The sequence below is a fragment of the Gobio gobio genome, assembly GCF_949357685.1.
Source record: "Gobio gobio genome assembly, chromosome: 9".
Lineage (NCBI taxonomy): Eukaryota > Metazoa > Chordata > Actinopteri > Cypriniformes > Gobionidae > Gobio > Gobio gobio.
The window spans coordinates 17675030-17697657 of NC_137115.1; positions in this window are offsets into that span (position 1 = coordinate 17675030).

A 22628-nucleotide genomic window follows, 5' to 3' on the forward strand; every position below is an offset into this window, starting at 1 on the left:
AGCTGCTCTACAAAAGACAATAGTGTCATTATTAAATTTTGATTCAATTCAGTTTAATAACGATGTCATTGTTGCAAAAATATGTCAATTATGAAACAAAACCAAATCTGCTATTAAAGGTGCACTATGTAAACAAATGTTCAGTAAAATATCCAAAACCCACTAGACCAGTGTTATATATTTTGTTTGGTTGAGTACTTACAATATCCTAGATGTTTCCAACTATTTGTAAATCGTGAGAAAATAGCTATTTTACCCAAAGAACCGGGACATGTGAGGGAGTCGCCTGTAAATTGCATCATATCAGCGTTACCCTCGGTTTCCGGTTTTATTTTGCAGAAACACTTTACTCTTAATACAGTGTGCAACAAGTGTCATAGCAGCCGTCGAGCGAACACAGAGTAACGTCATAACATCATTTTTAACACACTCAAATGTAACTAATATGATAAACAGAGCTGCGTTACCTCATACTCATGACAGGAAAAGCGGAAATGGCCACCGGCTACTGTGGCATAATAAAAGTCCCGCTTTTCGCGAGGAGTGTGTTGCGTTCATCTTATTAACAATTGCTCCAGCGGCCTTGCTCAGTTCCCACAACACACGGGCCTGCTCTGCTTCATACTACAGTAACGTTAATAATCGCATCCATGAACATGCATTTCTGCCCGAGTCCTATCCCGATTTTTTTCCACCGGCTGTGAGGTGAAGACCACATGTCCCAAGATTCTGCGCTCAAACTTGCCGTCATCAAACTACGCCATCAAATTACGTTTTGAATAGGCAACCTCTAGCGGACGGAAAAGTTACAAAGTGCACCTTTAAGCAGCTCTTCAGAAAACTGGGGTCGTTCAAGTTTTGTTCTCATTCAATGGTGTCAGTGAAGTCAAATCGATAATATTACTGAATATTAAGAGTCTTTTAAACCCCCAACTAAGCAAAACAAAAGCGACAGACTGAAAGTGATAGAAAATGAGAATAAACCTTCAGAGAAACCAGGCATGGGACCACTTCTCCTCTGGCCAAAATTAATGTTGATAATATAACCTATATAGGGGTCTATATAAGTTTATCTGAACGATACATTTCATAATAACATAGTTGTATTGTTTTCCCTAAAATCTTTCTCTTGTTATGCTTATAAAGTTAGGGATGTAGTTTTTTTGGGGGGGTTTTTGTAATACAGGGATAGTTTACCCTAAACATTTAAATTATGTCACCATTTACTCACCTTCATGTCATTCCAAACCATTCCAAAGACATTGGCTAATCTTCAAAACACAAATAAAATGTTTTAATCAAACCTGAGAGGTTTATTTACATCTAAATAATGACTGCACACATGCATAACACATAACATTTGGTAAACATGGACGCTTAAATGTGTTTCAAGACACAAGAACCACGTTTTGGTTATCTGGAAATTCAATGAAGGGACAGAAATCTCTCATGTTTGATTAAAAAATCATATTTTGTTTCGAAGAAGTAAATAGGACAGAATATTCTTTTTGTGGAGCTTTCCCTTTAAAGTAGAAAATCCCTAGAGGTCTTAGACCTTAGACCCTACTGTATATTATTTTCTATTTTTGTAATAAGTTTGAATATTGGTCAGAGGGAATATCTAAAATCCTGTACAGTCAGTTTTCAGTAGTTTTTTTTAAACACTTAACAGGTTCTGATAAAATACAACATCACGACTTTCTAATACATATCATAAATCATATCTTTTTTTCTCTACTTTCCTCTGCCATTCATGTTGCTTACCATACGCAGTCTTGATCCAGCCCAAAACACCCAGTTGAGCTAAATCCAAGTTCACGTAACAAGATCGGGACTTCAAGATGCCGGCCTACCACAACAAATTGGCCTCGTGGAGCAAGTGATAAAAAGCAAGAGAGAAAGAGGCTGGGTAGTGTGTTGAAATTAGGGTTCGAGATATCGCACTGACGTAATGTGAGAGCTCTTGTGGCTGCTGTGGGTGAAGGGGCTCATTGCATGGTTTGGCTGCGACCCAAGACCTTAGTTTCAGTGACCAACATCACGTCTCTATCAGTTAACCTTTGCTCGATATCATGCCTACATCTCTCTCTCTTTTTCTCTTTCTCTGTAATTATTTTAATTTCTGTTTACCACAGTGTGCCTTTGTTTCTAATTGAATGTGTTAATTTCATCCCTATACATTATATTATTTAATTGTTTGTATTTCAATAATTCAACATCATAATTTCAGTATCTCTCTTTTTTTTTTTTAGAGAAATAAGGGTTGGGGGTTACAGACTTTGAACAATCTGAGGGTGATTTCATTTTAGATAAGATAAATTAGTAAATTAGTAAAAGAACAATCTTTTGATAACTGCCTAATTTTTCTGACCAGTCATAGGACTGACATAACCCTGACATCACTCTGACCAATCACAGTTCCTCCGCAGTGCTATTTCGACAGCATAAAGTGTTCATCACAATGCCAGCAGGAGTAATAAACTATGACTTGGATAACTGTTTTACTTTAGAAATGGCCATTTGGTAAAAATATTATATTCACTGTACACACATATAATTGCTGAATGAAAGTAAAGTGAACCCTAAAGATTATATTTTTGTTAGTTATAATATGCATTTGTTATACACTTAAAGGGATAGTTCACCATTTACTCACCCTCAAGTTGTTTTAAACCCGTATGAGTTTCTTTCTTCTGTTGAAGACAAACAAAGATATTTTAAAGAATGTTGGTAAGCAGACAGTTGACGGTAGCCATTGACTTCCACAGGAAAGTCAATGGCTACCGTCAACTGTTTGATTACCAACATTCTTTAAAATATCTTCTTTGTGTTCTTTGTTCAATTTGTTTTCAAATATATAATTTCATCATTCATGTACATGCACACTTATCTATGAACATAGATTAGATTTTTTTTTTTTTTTTTTTTTACATACAGTATTAAGTAAAAGCAAGGTTGCAAAATCATTAATGGATCATTTGAGTTGAGAGGAGGAATTGAGTTGATGTTTGCAGCTCTTTAGATCAATCATTTCCTTCCACAGGAAGTTGCCAGAGAGGCCAGAGTCTCGTTCTGAAAAGTACAGAAAAGTACAGACACTGTATTTTGTCAAAGCAAAATTACACCATGTATTGCTTATTTATTGAATTTTGCAAACACCACAACAAGAATGAGTTGTAAGGATGCATACTGGCAATATTAGGATGATTGGGTAGCGCATATTAGCTTAGTTTTAAAGTGGCCTTATTATTTTAAAAGTTCCTAATTTAGTTTTAGAGTTCTCCTACAATAGGTTTACATGCATCCACGGTCAAAATACAATTTCATTTTCTCATAACACACATTTCAGTATCACCTCTTTCCTCACATCGTCTGAAACAGTTACATAAAGGATTAGGTCACTTTAAACTTCGTCTTTCTGAGAGCCAACTTTGCTCTGTTTGGTCAGATGGCCCATTCTGATTTAATTGGTGTAGGCCTACCACTTAGAGCGCATGTCGGAAAACTGATCTGAATTTCACCTCCGGATGCTTTCTCAGCAAGTATATTGAAATGAACAGTAAAATTGTGTGTGTTTTACCATATAATTGCAAGCCTTATCCTGAGTCCTCATGCATTGGAAGTGCATGCAAAGGGGATTTTCTTTCTTCCATGCCTCAGCTTCAACTATATTGTACAAAGAAGTTCATGGGCAGCCAATGAAGACCATAAGCTGGCATTTTGCAACTGTGTTACAAACCTATATAGGTAACAGGTAGTGAGACTGGAATTGCTGATGACTTTTTTCAGCAGTTCAGAATCGATTATTTCTTTACAATAACGTTATTTTTGTGCAAAACTCAATTTTATCTTTAAAACTTTGCAGACCTTTTACATTCTGGACAGCTATATTGCACATTGCATGAAAGAAAAATCATAATAGGGGCACTTTAATATAACCATGGTAACATAACATTAGTCAAATTTCAAAACAGATTTGTGATTTAACCGTAGTAATACCAAGGTCATGGGTTTGATTTCCAAGGAATGCATACGTTTAGTATACAACGTAAGTTGCTTTACATACACTATATTGCCAAAAGTTTTGGGACGCCTGCCTTTACATGCACATGAACTTTAATGACATTCCATTCTTAATTCATAGGGTTTAATATGGAGTTGGCCCATCATTTGCAGCTACAACAGCTTCAACTCTTCTGGGAAGGCTTTATACAAGTTTTAGGAGTCTGTTTATGGGAATTTTTGACCATTCTTCCAGAAGGCATTTGTGAGGTCAGGCCATGACATCAGTATGTTGGACGAGAAGGCCTGGCTCGCAGTCTCCGCTCTAATTCATCCCAAATGTGTTCTATCGGGTTGAGGTCAGTACTCTGTGCCATTCAAGTTCCTCCACACCAAACTTGCTCATCCATGTCTATATGGACCTTGCTTTGTGCACTGGTGCGCAGTCATGTTGGAACAGGAAGGGGCATCCTCAAACTGTTCCTACAAAGTTGGGAGCATGAAATTGTACAAAATGTCTTGGTATGCTGAAGCATTAAGAGTTAATTTCACTGGAACTAAGGGGCCAAGCCCAACCTCTAAAAAACAACAACAACCCCCACCCCATAATCCCCCCTCAACCAAACTTTACACTTGCCACAATGCAGGCAGGAAAGTACCTTTCTCCTAGCAACCACCAAGCCCAGACTCGTCCATCGGATTGCCAGGCAGAGAAGCGTGATGCATCACTCCAGAGAACACGTCTCCACTGCTCTAGAGTCCAGTTGCGTAGTATTTTACATCACTGCACCCAAAGCTTTGCATTGCACTTGGTGATGTGAAGGCTTGGATGCAGCTACTCGGCCATGGAAACCCATTCCATGAAGCTCTCTACGCACTGTTCTTGAGCTATTCTGAAGGCCACACAAAGTTTGGAGGTCTGTAGCTATTGACTGTGCGCTGCTCTGACCCCACTCTGTGATTTTACATGGCCTACCACTTCGTGGCTGAGTTGCTGTTGATCCCAATTGCTTCCCCTTTGTTATAATACCACTAACAGTTGACCGTGGAATATTTACTAGTGAGGAAATTTCATGAATGGACTTATTGCACAGGTGGCAACCTATCACGGTACCACATTTGAATTCACTAAGCTCCTGAGAGCGACCCATTCTTTCACAAATTTCATTGTATGCCTAGGTTCTTGATTTTATACACCTTGTGTCTGCCTAATGCATAAATGTAAAAATTCACTTTTTGTTCAAAAATTCTCATATGCAAGTATCTACATCCATTTAATGTCTTCCTCTCTTAGACTCAGTGGGTGATATTTAGCCAAAGGAACATGTTTATCTTGGTCACGGAAAATTATCCTCTAAAATGACCATCCAGACATTGTCACAGAAATTTTTGTGTCCACACAGCCCACTTCAGGGCTGTGGTAGTGTGTATATAGTTTGAAGTTGAGCTTGTTTGTCATGATTTGGTCTCCTTAGTTGTTGCGTTTTATGCTCACGTCTATAAAAGACTCTCCCCTGTGGAGACCCACATGCATGCAGTCAGAACATGTTTCGGGGTAATAGCAGTTGGCCGTGTATTAAAGACAGCGTGTGATTCAGGCATGACCCAGCAGGCTCAGAGCCCATTAAAATGCTTTATACCCCGAAAACAAGGTCCATGGAGGAACATTGCTTTGATGGCTTTAAAATACATAGTGTTCACTCTTACAAGCATATGTCCTTACAAAGACAGTGTCTAATATGTGAATTAATGTTGAATAGTGCTATATTGTTAAATAATATTAAACTGTAGCTGATTCAAATGCTCTCAAATGGAACAGCAAATATTGTCAAAGTCAGTAATGCATTTCATGTGTGCATGTCATTATACACAATTCACTTATTCATAAATGACAAAAAAAAAATTGAATTATGTTTAATTTAATTTCAGTTAATTTACTAAATCTGATATATGGGTCACATTTAACAAGATTTAACTTAAAATGACCTGATTATAAGTCATTTAAGGGGCACACATTTTCTTACCTTTTAACAATGTGAGTGCAAAGACTATGAGCCACCAATAGTGTTCAGTCCAGAGAACTGCCCAGTGTCAGTATCTGCCAGACCACAGTAATGCTTCAAGAAATAAAATACAAAACAGAGCCGTCAAAATTCTGAATGATAGTCAAACCAACAAAAACAAGACCCTTACAGGGGAACTTCCAGATATGGTTTTAAAGGGTTCACACACACAATAACTTCACATACCTTATATGGAAGTTTGCTGCAGCTGTCTTCAAGACTGTCTTATGATGAGATAGTTACTTTGTGGTTCAGGGATGCAGGAAGTGGGGGTGCTGAGGGTGCTTTCACAGGATTCTATATGCAAAAAAAAAGTGTGATAAACAAATCAATACACTTTACGTTTTGTGCCATTTCAGTGAAACTTGTCATTGGGCTAAATGTCTATGCTTTATTTAATTTTCATTCTCAAAAAGGTTAGTTGACATTGGTTCATAAGTTAAAATGTGGCTCATTCTCCTTCACAGATACCAGTTATATCACTGTCTGTGAACAGTTAAGTCACTCACAGTAACCTATCTGGTTTCACTTTATTTTGATGGTCCCTTTAACACATTCTTTACTATAATAACGTTGCACCTACATGTCTACTAACTTTCATTAGAGCGTTAGTAAAGTATTAGTAGACTGGTAGGGTTAGGGTTAGAATAAGTTGACATGCAGTTGCAAAGTTACTTATAGTCAGTAGAATGACTGTTGGGGGATCATCACAATAAAGTGTTAGAAAATATTTAGCAGACAGTCTACTAATGCTCTAATGAGAGTTATGCCGAGTTCACACAGCACAATTTTAAAGTAGTCAGATCACAGTTCTTTTCACACTGCATGACTATCTGGGGTAGAATTCAGTCGCTGCTGTGTTCATACTGCACGATGGATCGGCGTCAGGAGGTTTCACATCGCATGACATTTCAAGAGGAAGAATCCCGACAACTCTGTCTCCTCCACAAACTACGTTTCACAACCAAACACATGAGAGATGTGACAAGGAAACAACGCGATATCACGATTGCGTCAGACCAGCGTTCTCTCGTGAAAAAAATGATATGATAGCCCACAAGAAGATTTCGGGCATTTGTCTGCGATTTCGCAAAACCTGTCGGCGAGTCAAATTGGGGCTAAAAATCGAGCAGTGTGAACTCACCATTAGTTGACATGTAGTTGCAAAGTTTCTTATAGTCAACAGAATGGGACCATCAAAATAAAGTGTTACCACCTTGCCTACAGTAAATTCAACTAGTCTCTTTACAGGAGACGGGTCAGTTGTGCTCCACAGATGTCACTTTCATTCATCACCGAATCAGGTATCTTGTCATTTCCATAAAAAAAATTGCAAGTTACTGAATGTTGAACATGTTGTGTTAAAAAAAACAAATCAATTTGTCACTGCAGACACTACACTGAAGTGTGAATGTAATGTTGATTCACATTATCACAATATCCTTTACATTTGTACTCTTTCTAACGAATATGACTTGTATGACAAATACTTCAGATATTCGTATTTGGATATCATGCACAGCAGCACAGACAAATGGAACTTCATGTCTCCATGCAGCAAACTGCATGTAATTATTGCGGTGCTGTTGAGCGGTAATGAGAGAATGGAAGCTTCCAGAAGTGCAGTTTGTGCTCTCCAGATGCTATAAATGATTAATACGCTGCACTGCTTTGGATAGATGCCACAGACTATATGACTTAAATTAAATGGTTAGCGCTAGTAAAATGTTTACAGCCCTTCATATGGTAAAAAGGCTTTTTTTTCATTCTTTTTTCTTCCCTATTTTCTTTTCAGTATAAATAATGTATTGCACCATGTACAGCTGGCAGTTTTTTATTTTTTTATGTTGTATGTTTAATGGTGCGTTCACACCGGACGCGATTCGCGCGATTCGCGCGAGTGATTTACATGTTAAGTCAATGCAGAGACGCGAAATGGCATTCTGCGGCGCGATTCGCGCGAATGAGGCGGCGAGATTCGCGCGATTCGCGCGATTGAGGCGGCGAGAAGGACGCGACTTGAGCGTTTTGAACGCGCGATTCGCGCGAATCGCGTGAATCGCGCGAAACGCTCAAGTTGAAAAATCTGAACTTTGGCGGATATTTCGCGCCGCGTTAACCAATCAGGAGCTTGCTCTAGTAGTGACAACAATGAAGAGAAAATCTGTATATTGATATCTGGTTCAGACAATATGATTATCACTGTGATAACATTAAATTACATGAAACACAACCCAGTCTCTTTTTGTTAAATGCAAGTTTATGTATGATCAATAATACAAAAGTATCAGTAATGTATAACAAGCTATACATGAAACAAAGCAACAATGCAGTCAAACATTCAAAGTCAGTGCTAGTAGGCTAACGTTACAACTGCAACGTACAGTTATAGCCTAAAAATATAAAGTAATGAAACTTATCTTTGCCCTCAGCCTAAACGATTTGCCAGGGAACAAATTATAGATCCATGAGACCAAAGATCGGCCGTTACAAGACGAATTCGAGACACACCACAGAGACATCAGAGCCAGCGGGAGACGGCAGAAGGACTGGCCGAGGAAAGGTTGCCCTCGCCGGCTTTCACGTGCGCTGAGCGCGCTGTCCGCTGGAGCTCACAGCTCCGACAACGGCAGATAAAATGTTCAAATAGGCACTGTTTATGTAAATACACCACAGATTTGAGCTTTAAACAACTACATTATCGACTGAAAAAGTCTTAAAACTACGTTTTGTCACACATTAACAGTAGATATGAACAAAAAAAAAGACATGTAAACACAGTCCATGTCAGCCATTTCTCAACGAGACGAGCTGCTGGCGGAAGCCCCGCCCATGACGCGAATTCGCATCTGTTGTGCAGTAAATGTCACACGCGATTCGCGCGAATTTCACGCGCGATTCGCGCGAGTAAACTCAAAATGTACACGCGTCCACCTTCGCGCGATTAGCGCGAATTATTCGCGCGAATCGCGTCCGGTGTGAACGCCACATAAGAGCCAGCATAGACACGTGGCTTGTCACAATAAATGCTCATTGATAGACCAGTGTCCGACAGTGTTTGGGGTTTTCTGTTTTGTCTTAACAATGTGAAATGAAGGGAATGTTTGGTCAACCTTTGGGAAACCTGATTTCTAAACAATAATTCGCTCTATTCGGATGGGACTATTTTTCCAAATGATGTTTGAATTACAGTTCTTATCACCCAGTATTTATGATTTTATGTACAGATTCAGACTGAACTGTGTGTTTTCTAGATGTGGGCATTACAGAATGTCGTGCTGTGGTTGCATGCATTACATATGACGGACACTCACCTAAAGGATTATTAGGAACACCTGTTCAATTTCTCATTAATGCAATTATCTAATCAACCAATCACATGGCAGTTGCTTCAATGCATTTAGGGGTGTGGTCCTGGTCAAGACAATCTCCTGAACTCCAAACTGATTGTCAGAATGGGAAAGAAAGGTGATTTAAGCAATTTTGAGCGTTGCATGGTTGTTGGTGCCAGACGGGCCGGTCTGAGTATTTCACAATCTGCTCAGTGACTGGGATTTTTACGCACAACCATTTCTAGGGTTTACAAAGAATGGTGTGAAAAGGGAAAAACATCCAGTATGCGACAGTCCTGTGGGCGAAAATGCCTTGTTGATGCTTGAGGTCAGAGGAGAATTGGCCGACTGATTCAAGCTGATAGAAGAGCACCTTTGACTGAAATAACCACTAGTTACAACCGAGGTATGCAGCAAAGCATTTGTGAAGCCACAACACGCACAACCTTGAGGTGGATGGGCTACAACAGCAGAAGACCCCACCGGGTACCACTCATCTCCACTACAAATAGGAAAAAGAGGCTACAATTTGCACGAGCTCACCAAAATTGGACAGTTGAAGAATGGAAAAATGTTGCCTGGTCTGATGAGTCTCGATTTCTGTTGAGACATTCAGATGGTAGAGTCAGAATTTGGCGTAAACAGAATGAGAACATGGATCCATCATGCCTTGTTACCACTGTGCAGGCTGGTGGTGGTGGTGTAATGGTGTGGGGGATGTTTTCTTGGCACACTTTAGGCCCCTTAGTGCCAATTGGGCATCGTATAAATGCCACGGCCTACCTGAGCATTGTTTCTGACCATGTCCATCCCTTTATGACCACCATGTATCCATCCTCTGATGGCTACTTCCAGCAGGATAATGCGCCATGTCACAAAGCTCGAATCATTTCAAATTGGTTTCTTGAACATGACAATGAGTTCACTGTACTAAAATGGCCCCCACAGTCACCAGATCTCAACCCAATAGAGCATCTTTGGGATGTGGTGGAACGGCAGCTTCATGCCCTGGATGTGCATCCCACAAATCTCCATCAACTGCAAGATGCTATCCTATCAATATGGGCCAACTTTTCTAAAGAATGCTTTCAGCACTTTGTTGAATCAATGCCACGTAGAATTAAGGCAGTTCTGAAGGCGAAAGGGGGTAAAACACAGTATTAGTATGGTGTTCCTAATAATCCTTTAGGTGAGTGTATATGACTTTTAATGATTTTTAAAAATATATATAATTTAAATTTATTATAAAAACTAGGGCTGCGTATTGACACAAATTTCACGATTCGATTTCAATTCACAAGCTTGTGATGAGATTCGGATTCAATTTGTTTCAATATTGATTAATAATATTAATAATTTATAATAATAAAGTTATAATTATTACATAATTATGTTTATAATCCAATTATAATTATTTTTTAAATAGGCCTATAAACATTTAAATGATGGCTGTCATAAACAAATATGTATTTATTAATTAAATATTGAAGAACAGTAGGTTAAAAATATATAATGTAATATTGTGCATATATTTAGCAAATATATTCCTCTCTAGAGTTCATTTTACCAGATGACTAATGAGTTTATGGTCACTTTTCTGAGTTAAATATAACGTTTTTCTTGTTCCCAAGCTGTTTTACTGATGTCTGTCTGCGGTTGAAACACTGACAGATTACATGAGACATGATATGGACTTGTACGATAAGTTGCACTGTATCTTTTAACCTATGTACCTTCAGATGTTCATTCACATCTGTGCTATAACTAGTAGTCAAGAGGAAGATATCAGTTTACGCGCTTCGCTTGATCTGTGCTACAGCGATCTGTCACACCACATTAAAGCGCTAAAACAGTATTTATGTCACAGGGTGTTTTGGTGTTGGTTCATGTTCATTGTTCCTTGTTCATGTTTTAAGTTGATCATGTTCACGTTATGTTTGAGTGTCATGTTCACTGTCTTGTTTCCTGGTTTTGTCATGTTTCATTGTCATGTGACTCCCATGCCCTCATGTGATCTTGTGCCTTGTCCTGTCATTGGTTCATTGTTTAATCACTGTTCACAGGTGTCACTTGTCTTGTCATTAGTCTGTGTGTATTTAGCCCTCATGTTTGCCATGTTTCTTCGTCTGTTATTGATGTTGTAACCCGCTGTTTAGGTGAGATTTATGCCAAGCCAAGTCTTTCTTTTGCCATGTCTTTGTTCCATGTTTTGATTTAAGATTTATGTTAAGATTCACATTGAATAAAACTGCACTTGGGTCCTTCAACTTGCCTCTTCAGTGGAATAACAGACCAACCAACAACGGACCCAGCAGTTGCCCTCCTACGCCTTCGTCAAGGCAATCATTCCGTTGAGGATTATGTACAGGAGTTTTGTGGTCTCTGCTATGTTGTAGATTTAAATGATGTGGCCCTCAAGGACATTTTTAGATTCGGGCTTAATGAACCAATTCGTTCCCAGTTTCCTGGAGGCAAGATCCACTGGTCATTGGCCAAGTATATTGACTTTGCACTTCAGTTGAGTGGCTCATCTTTTACTGTGGGAACGGTGGATGAGGAGCTCCACGTTCCCACAGTACTCTCCACACCAGTGAGCCAAGCCCACGTCCATGCTCCAGCCCACGTCCATGCTCCAGCCCACGTCCAGGCTCCAGCCCACGTCCAGGCTCCAGCCCACGAGCCCGCTCCAGCCCACGAGCCCCCTGTCCCGCCCAATACATTTTTTGGGGGGGGCAAGGGGTACATGGAGGCCACGAAGGCCACGCCTCTGTGGCCCCCTGAACCGCCGTTACCGCCATGGCCTGTTGAACTGCCGCTGCCGCCATGGCCTGTTGAACTGACGTTGCCGCCATGGCAGCCCATGGCCGCAAACACAGACATGAAGTCGGACACTTTCTGCTTCCCGCAGTGACGCTCGCGCTTTGTTTGCACACTTTATCAGCTGAAGTGAAATAAATGCAATATTTGGCAATACACAGATGTTTCAGAGACATTATTGTCATGTAATACTTCATGTACTGCTTAATACAGCGTGTGTTTGTACAAGAATAAAGTTCAACATATAAGCCACACTATCAATGAAGTGGGGTCTATGTTTTTAATCAGTTCTATTTTGATAAACATGACAATATAACATCGCGACTACATGAAAGGTTTTACTGTTATAAAAAACAGATTTGTGCGCATTAGTGGAGCTGAAGGTTTTAGAATAAACACGAAACACACGTGATCGCTGTCATGCGGTGAATCTGGCCAATCGTAGAACAGCTGTGTCGTCATCAGAGCCCCTGCAGCCTCGAGCAGCTGCTTTGGAGAAACTGCACCGGCTGTATTCGCCGGCTGCTCTCGAATCGCTCTCGCGGCACTTTGTTGACATACGTCACTGTCACATGGCGTCGGCGCTGCCTCAAGTCGGACAAAATTTCTAACCAGCATGCACTGCTTCAAGTCAGCCGCTGATCGGTCTGCGCATCGCTGTTCACAGGTGTCACTTGTCTTGTCATTAGTCTGTGTGTATTTAGCCCTCATGTTTGCCATGTGTCTTCATCTGTTATTGATGTTGTAACCCGCTGTTTAGGTGAGATTTATGCCAAGTCTTTGTTCCATGTTTTGATTTATGTTAAGATTCACATCGACTAAAACTGCACTTGGGTCCTTCAACTTGCCTCTTCAGTGGAATATCGTTACAATTTATTGTTTGAATTTCAAAATAAATTTGACAGAATTTGAAATCAGAATACTGTTCTGCCATTAATAAATAACTACACAGGAACAAATGAGTAACGCAATATTATCATTCATTTTAACTAACAAGAAATTCTGAATAAAGGATTAGTAAGTAATAGCACTCAGTTGAATGCGTTAGTTCACTATTACATAATCAGCAACTGCATTTTTTTCATACCTCCTGGATGAATAATAAGAGCTACTATATATTGCTGTGTCCCAATTCGCCTACTTATACTACGTCCTAAAAGTATGTACTCTTTTTGTGAAGAAAAAGTACATACTTTTGAGTGTTTGGCAGAAGAGTATGCAAGCTTTGGAACATACTACTTTTTAATGGACTCTGTTGCTGTTGCTCTGATACTGCTAATTGCTCACTCAAACCCCTTTATCTAATCCTCTTTACTTAACCGTCAGACTCGCGTAACCGTCATGTTTGTAGTTTTTTAACAAAAAACTACAAACTGATCGAAGTTTGTAGTTCTGATCGAATCCTCTTCCATCTCGCAATGGGTTTTGGGCAGTGTTGGGGGTAACGCATTACAAGTAACTTGAGTTACGTAATAATATTACTTTTTCCAAGTAACTAGTAAAGTAACGCATTACTTTTCAAATTTACAAAAAAATATCTGAGTTACTTTTTCAAAAAAGTAATGCTAGTTACTTTTTCACATTTATTTAAAATCAGTCAAATGCAAAATCAGAGTACTATGCAAACCTCCAATGATTAAATGTTAAATAAAACAACTATTTTTATGCATAATCTACCTTTATATGTAATTTACCAATGTCTTGCTGCTGACCTTTGATGATGAAAATTATTAGATTTTTTTGTTTTTATTGGTAAATTTTTTCTCCTGCATCCTCTTCTACTATTATCCAGAATGGCAGCAGAGCTGCGCCCTCTACTGTTCATGCGTGAGTTTGCATTTTTACCTCTGCCTGGGGCTTATTATTTATATTTTGGTATGAAGAGGTCTTTACCATTGCACATATAACTTTTATATAACTTTTTTTATAAACAAAAACAAGCCCAGCCCAGGTGAGAAAAAGTAACGCAAAAGTAACGTAACGCATTACTTTTCTTAAAAAGTAACTAAGTAACTCAATTAGTTACTTTTTAAGGGAGTAACGCAATATTGTAATGCATTACTTTTCAAAGTAACTTTCCCCAACACTGGTTGTGGGCAATATCAGCTGTTAGAGTGCGCATCGATCTGCACTTTGAATTATGACCGGAAATAGTAGACCATCCGGGAATCTTTGGAATACTCTTTTCAACATACTACGATTTGGGACATACTAATTCTTTTTCCGAATACTATTTAGTACGGATAGTATGCGAATTGGGACGCAGCGCCTGTCACATGTCTGTCTGTTTGTTAGGTCTTTCAGCTGTGTTTTGATTCAGTCACATGTTCCTTTGTCTTAGTTTTCCCGCCACTTGTCTGTGTCCTAGGTTACCCTTGTTAGTTTAGTTCTGTTCAGCTGTGTTTAATCATCATCTGTATCACCTGTGACTCATTTAATGAGTCATCTGTGTTTGCATTTAAGTTCCGTCCTTTCACTCAGTCTTTGTCTGTTCTACTTTGTGTACCGTGTGAGTGTACCTTCTGCCTGTTTTTGAATCATTGTGTGAGTAAAAGTAGCTACTTAAGTCTTCTTCTGCCTGTAGACACCAAATTGTGACAAAATACAGGTTCACAATTAATGTAATGCATAATTAATAATCGAGTGAAGATCATGGTAACCCACTAGTATTTACTCAAGTGTTAGCAAATCCTTCAGAAGGAATTACTAAATATTTGGAACAGTATTCTAAAGTGAAAAGCATGATAACTCCATAGTAATGACTTTTTTGGGGCATTGTAATTTTTTGAGGTTTGTGTAAGGTTTTGGCTAGTAATGACTCAAGTGTTACTACATCCTTCTAATGGAATTACTAATTCTAAAGTAAAGATCATGGTAACTCACTAGTAATGACTCAAGTGTTACTAAATATGTCAGAAGAAATTACTTTCCAAAACCTTACCAAAACCTCAAACATATGCTACGACTTCAGACATTTCCAGAGAGTTATTGTGCTTTTCACTTTAGAATACTTATCCAAATAACTAGTAATTCGTATTTAAATAAATTATTCATTCATTTAAATAAAGCATAGACATATAGCCCAATGACGTTACACTGAAATGGCACAAAACGTAAAATGTATTGATTTGTTTATCACACTTTTTTTTGCATTTAGAATCCTGTGAAAGCACCCTCAGCACCCCCACTTCCTGCATCCCTGAACCACAAAGTAATTTGGGAATACTTCAGTCATTACTAGTGGGTTATCATGATCTTCAATTTAGAATTAATTATACATTATGCATTATTCACATCAATCATGAACCTGTATATAGTAGTAGTAGTCTCTGGGAGGTATGAACAAAAAAACTCAAAAAGTAGTTACTGATTAAAGGGCTAGTTCACCCAAAAATGAAAATAATGTAATTTATTAATCACCCTCATGCCGTTCCACACCCGTAAGACCTCTGTTCTTCTTCTGAAGATATTTTTGTTGAAATCCGATGGCTCAGTGAGGCCTGCATAGCCAGCAATGACATTTCCTCTCTCAAGATCCATTAATGTACTAAAAACATATTTAAATCAGTTCATGTGAGGACAGTGGTTCAATATTAATATTATAAAGCGACAAGAATATTTTTGGTGCGCAAAAAAAATTAAAATAACGACTTATAGAGTGATGGCCGATTTTAAAAACCCTGCTTCATGACGCTTCGGAGCGTTATGAATCAGCGTATTGACTCTTTGAATCAGCGTATTGACTCGGTTTGGAGCGCAGTAGAAAAAAAATAAACAAAAATAAACAAAGAAGAAAGCAAGGTCTAGAGACTCAAAAAAAGAAAGCAAGGTCTAGAGACTCAAGTTTAACATATTGTAACTTGTGCGCCACGTGTTAATTTTTTTTTTTTTCTTTTTTTTTTTTATATAAACACAACACCTTGTCATGCGCGAGGCACTGCCAAAAGGACGTGGGCGCAATGATTAACCCTATAATTCATGAACCAAAAAACCTACATGAATGCATAAAGGGGGTCAAAATTACCCAAATTAGAATTCATTGTTTACTTTTAAAAAAAAGGTGTCTTATAAATGAAAATAATGAAAATAATACGTTAATATATCAAACATGTTTATTTGTCCACATTCCTGTATATACTCTATGCATTACAAAAGATTTATATAAAATAACTTTTATTCTTTTTAAAATGCAGTTATATTTTTTCACTAAAGGGGTCATTCAATAAATTGTTATTAATTTATAATGTTTCCTGAGGTTAGTGATTCTGACATCAAAAATGTTAATCATTTAGAAATGGCCATTTCCTACCCTTATTTTAGCCCTCTAATTTGAACACTCTGTTAGAAGGGGCTTGTCTGCTGTGAAATGCCAACTGCTATGATTGGCTAACATCAATGGATATGAAATAAGTATTACATGTGGAACTCTCTTGAAAACTTTTTCTACGTTTTTACTAACAGCTGTTGAGATTAACTAATTGTGAAAAGTGTTGATTAACCCTCCTGTTACCCTCAAATCCGGTAAAACAAAATAAAATAAAAATAACCCACTGGGGTCAATTTGATCCCAGCTATTTAAACCTCCAGAATATGTGTTTTGTTTTTTTATTCAAAGGTTTATGTTTATGACAGCATATCGGGTGGGCCCCGGAACTATTTTGATGACATTAGCAGCACTATGTCTACCCTGTCGTTCAAGTGGGGAGCGGGACCACTATTTGTGATTCTCGCAATACTACAGGTATGGTTAGTTATTTTAATATTATATTGAATATATAAAATTATAGCATGTTATAGTGACCTCAATAAAACAACAAAAACAAATGTGTGTAAAATGTTTATATTTCTTATGTTTTATACAGCTGATGCTACAAATTGTGCACAGGACATTGGAAAAATATCATCATGTTAATTTTATGTTTACAGAGTTGTCCCCATTAAATTAGGAAAAGTCATTCAATCTGAAGCAAAAAAATGATGTCAATCGTGTTTTTACAGACATTAAATATTGAATGGAGTCAAATTGACCCCAAAGATGATAGGAGGGTTATAGCATTATATTTAAATATAATGCTATAATGAGAGGTCCTGACTCTCTGTGGTCATTAAAAATCACAGGATGTCCTTGTATATATATATATATATATATATATATATATATATATATATATATATATATATATATATATATATATATATATATATATATATATATATACATACAATTGGCTTCATCACTCTGTCTCCTCTCCACCAATAAACTGGTGTGGGGTGGGCGTTCTGGCGCAAAATGGCTGCCGTCGCATCATCCAGGTGGATGCTGCACATTGGTGGTGGTTGAGGAGATTCCCCCTTCTATGTAAAGTGCTTTGAGTGCCTAGAAAAGCGCTATCTAAATGTAACAAATTATCATTATTATTAAATCTCCTGTCGCATCTGTTGAGCGCATGAATGCAGTGACCTCATCATTGCAACTCAATTTCTGACCTCTCAAGAATCGTGCGATGTTCATCGTGCAGTGTAGACAGCGTCAGTGGTTATAATGTCACTGATGTCACTGATAAACTCGCGCTGTGTGATTGACAGCTCCAGTGATTATAAAGAGAGGGTTCTTTGACTGTTTTCTTTATAAAATGTAATCACAATTTAAAACTGCAGTTAAAAATTATCCAAAATAATGTTTTGAGTTAGTGTTCAATACTAGTGTTCAATACTATCTGCTTACCTTAGCTCGATTTACAACGGTAAGCTTGTAATAATGTTTTTGTTAATGTTACTTTCAAAAAGTATAATCTGTAATTTCAAATTACCATATCCACACCGGTACAATTCACATAAAGTTGATAATTCCGTGAATAACTGCAATTGCAAATTTTGAACAGAGATGGTGACAAAGAAGAAAAACTACGGACTGCATTTATTTTCATGATACTAAGTTCATGGTCCTAAAAACTATGTGAAGTTGACCATTTAGTCAGTGGCTTGATTTAGTGACACATAAACGGCAATAAATGATTTTGAGACCAAGAGCATCTAACTGTACATGAATCATATCAGAAATCATTGATTACAGATTAGACATTAGAATTAACATGGTTACTTACATGTTTTGGCATTACTGTTGGGTCCATATATTACAGTAAATCTGTTTGCAAAGCCTGTGCCGTAATTGCACCTGATTTATCAAATAATCCACATTGAAATGTACCGAACAAACAAAAAAGTTTTTACTAAGACACTCACATAGTTGAAAATAATAACCAATTTCCTAGCATTAGGATCCTTTGGAAAGTAATGCTATTTAAATATCTAGTGATCCTGTATTTTTCTTCTCCTAATCTCACTAATGCGCCAGTGGGCGGGGCCAATGACGCGATGATGTAGAAGTACGTGTTGATATGATTCTGCAGAGGCAATCTTTCAACGCACTATTACGACATAATCCGAAACAAGTCCTTTTCGGAGCTTTGTTTCAATAAAAGATGTTTTTGGACTAACTAAGAAGTTTTGAGTTCTGAAACGTACAGGATGTTTTTATAATACAATGACCTCTTACATGTCAAAAGATCAATTTTATTTCTAAATTCATGACCCATTTAAACTCTGAACTAATTTAGATCTATACTGTAGTGTACATTTAAATCTGAACCTTCACTCCCCACATTTCTCACAGATAATTGGAAAATTATATTTTCGACAGAGACAGAATGTTTCACATAAGACTTTCACCTTTCTAAGCATAACTTTTGGGCAGAGTTTGCACCTCTTCCTTTGCCTTTGCCTATCCTTTCCTGTAGTCTTTTTCTACTCATCTGCTGCATTTGAAATTTTGTTTTACATTGAAAAACAATGGAAAGAGCATTTGAATGGATTTGGTTTTCCTTAAATAATTTTATTATAGGCCTATTCGTTTTTGTTGAATGCCATCCTTATTGAAAAGTGTAGCATGCGCAAGGTTAGTGTGCAAACAGTAGGTCAAGTTAGTCAAGAACACATGAGGAGAAGCATTGTGATAATACAATATCAGTAATCACATATGCATCCGTGCATGATTAGATTTTTCAGAGGAATTTTTGCTTTAGCAGAAGAGGAATGAAATAGAACATACACATGAAATAAAATTAACACCTATCTGGGGAAGGAAAAAAATACAATGGAATGAATTGCCCCTCTTCTCTTGCTCCATCAAAGTGATTTTGATTATAGGGCAGAGAGTATAACTGCAGTAACCTGTGGGGTTTAGGTGCTGGGTTAGTACAGGGTGGGTGTTGAGCAGCAGTCTGGAACAGGTGTACTCTAACCTGAACTTCTACACACAGAATGATCTCTTTGTCTCTCCTGTCTCCCCTGCACTTCTCTCTGAGTGAGTCAGCCAAGAAGGTGTGGATTACCGGCACATCCCACCAAAACTGCTATTTTCCTTCTGATAACAGAAGAGTATAGGTGTTATAGACGCACACACACACAGAGAGAGAGAGAGAGAGATCTATCTATCTATCTATCTATCTATCTATCTATCTATCTATCTATCTATCTATCTATCTATCTATCTATCTATCTATCTATCTATCTATCTATCTATCTATCTATCTATCTATCTATCTATCTATCTATCTATCTATCTATCTATCTATGTATCTACACTCAGAGTAAACTGTTTAATCCATATATCTGGACAATAGTTTGACTTGCAAAAAAAAAAAAATCAATGCACTAACAGAATGTCAGTCACTGGGTTTCAGTAACCCGACAGGATCCGAGAAATGATGCATTGCATGCTAGACATCCTGTCATCTAGCACTAAATGTCTACTTTGTAGTTTGTATATATCATAGACACTTTCTACCACAGACATATTCTATGGTTCAGCTGACACACACAACTACAGTGTGCAGTGGATTACAAAGGATGTACATTCTGGTTTATTTGTTAGGAATGTACAGAGGTGTTTTCTCTATGTAACTCATTTCCTCCCAGTTGCTTTGAAAGACACCTCATGATTTCTAGGTATGCTCTGTTCAGTGTTTGCTCTTGCTTTGGCTTAACCTCATTCATACTCTAGAAATGATGTACAACTGTCCTATCACCACATTAAAGGAATCCTCTTGTACAAAACTAGTCTAGGTCCACTTATAATGGTAGTCCAGGTGATTTTGCACCAGTACCTATATAATTTACATTCAATAAAAGACTGTTCTTCCAACAGGACTGTGCACAAAGCAAGATCCATAAAGACGTGGATGAGCAAGTTTGGTGTGGAGGAACATGACTCACCTCAACCCGATAGAACACCTTTGGGCCAACTCCATATTAAACCCTACGCATTAAGAATGGGATGTCATTAAAATTCGTGAGCATGTAAAGGCTAGCCTGGCTCCACCCTCCTACGTACTTCCGCTCAATTTTCATTTTCCTTCAGTACTCCGTCTGGGACTGCAGTATATACTTAGGTTTTCTCCAAACAAATTTTAACCGGTCCAATCAGCGAACAGAAGGAGTGGCTGAGAACGATGACATTGATGTTGTGCTCTAGTTTGAGTTGTAGTTCAGTAATGGCTGCGGAGAAAGATGCGAGCGAAGCCATTCATTCCGTTGTGGCACCGCTGCCGAATATACAGAAGTTAAAACCTTTCCAGCTCGCTCCCTATCCCTAATAGGGCTCGCTGAAGCCCTATTCGGACGGTAATTGTTTCTCGTGGGGTCGGAAGTGAAATGAAATGTACGAGGACCAGGCTATGTAAAGGCAGGTGTCCCAAAACTTTTGGCAATATAGTGTAGCTGCTCTGAGGAATAGCAAATATGACTGTTTAAAATTAGTCATAATTAAGATTATGTAAAGTAGATGAGCTGTTGAGAAAAATAAAACTTCTCTTGACTTCTCTTCTCTTTTCACATTGTAGCTGTTGTAACTTATGAGCTACACATTTTTTGTTACACTGTAGAGTAACCAAGATACGGTCCATTGAAGGCGAGGAGTCTGAACTCATATGCAGTTTATTTGATAAATGTGATACAACAAACTGAACTAAAACATAGCATAAACAAGAGCACTTGAACGTAAGAACTAGACTTGAACTAGACTTGAACAGCGCTCGGCTATGACCATAAACTGACTTGACAAACTCACCAAACAGCAGGTTACACAAAACAAAGACAAAAGACAATGGTAAAATGAGGGCTATTTATACACAAGGACTAATGACTAACAAGGAACACCTGTGAACAATCAAACAATGAACCAATCAGGACATGACACAAGTACTAAGGAGCACATGAAGTGTGCAGGGTGAAGAGCAGTTCTCCTCCAGCCAACAAACAAACAGATTAAGTATTAAGTATGATTAAGATTCAGGCAGCATTACAGGTCAGAAGTCAGATTGGGATCGGAACATTCAAAAATATTTAATCCAGTTATTATCTTATGTCTCCAATGAGGTGACTACTCAAACATAAATCCCCATAGGCTTTCTTTATTTCTTTTGCCGGCATCTTTGTGGTTGTTTGTGCATTCGTTGAATGACAGTGTTGCATTCTGACCGTGCTCATCCGGCTTCAGCTGGTGGTTGCCCTCTTTAGCTCTGCATCCCATATACAGCTGCACAATAACTTTGTCTTTTTGTCAATTTGACTTTGTTGGCAAGACCCTGAGGTGTATTTGGATTCAGTGCCACAGACTGCTTGATTTTCTGAAATTCTGCCTCCATTAACACAGGAATGGTGGGATGTTTTGTCACATACTTCTCGTTCAAGATTTGCCGCTACTTAAAGGAACACGCCGACTTTTTGGGACTTTAGCTTATTCACCGTATTCCCCAGAGTTAGATAAGTCCATACATACCAATCTCATCTCCGTGTGTGCTATAACTCTGTCTGACGCACCCACCGCTAGCTTAGCTTAGCACAAAGACTGGAGGTAAATGGCTCCAGCTAGCCTGCTGCTCAATAAATGACAAAATAACGGCAACATTTTCCTATTTACATGTTGTGATGTGTATAGTTACATCGTGTACTAAGACTGACGGAAAATGAAAAGTTGTGATTTTCTAGGCCGATATGGCTAGAAACTATTCTGGCATTCCTGTGTAATAATCAAGGAACTTTGTGCCGTACCATGGGTGCAGCGGCGCAATGATATTACGCAGTGCCAGAAAATAGTCCCCAGCATGCTCCCTGTGCAAGCAGGTTGTCACGTTGGGAAGATAGCCTATTTTCAGGCGCTGTGTAATATCATTGCACGGCTGCACCCATGGTACGGCACAAAGTTCCTTGATTATTATGCAGGAATGAGAGAATAGTTCTTAGCCATATCGGCCTAGAAGATCACAACTTTTAATTTTCCGTCTGTCTTAGTACACGATGTAACAAAACACATCACAACATGTAAATAGGAAAATGTTGCCGTTATTTTGTCACT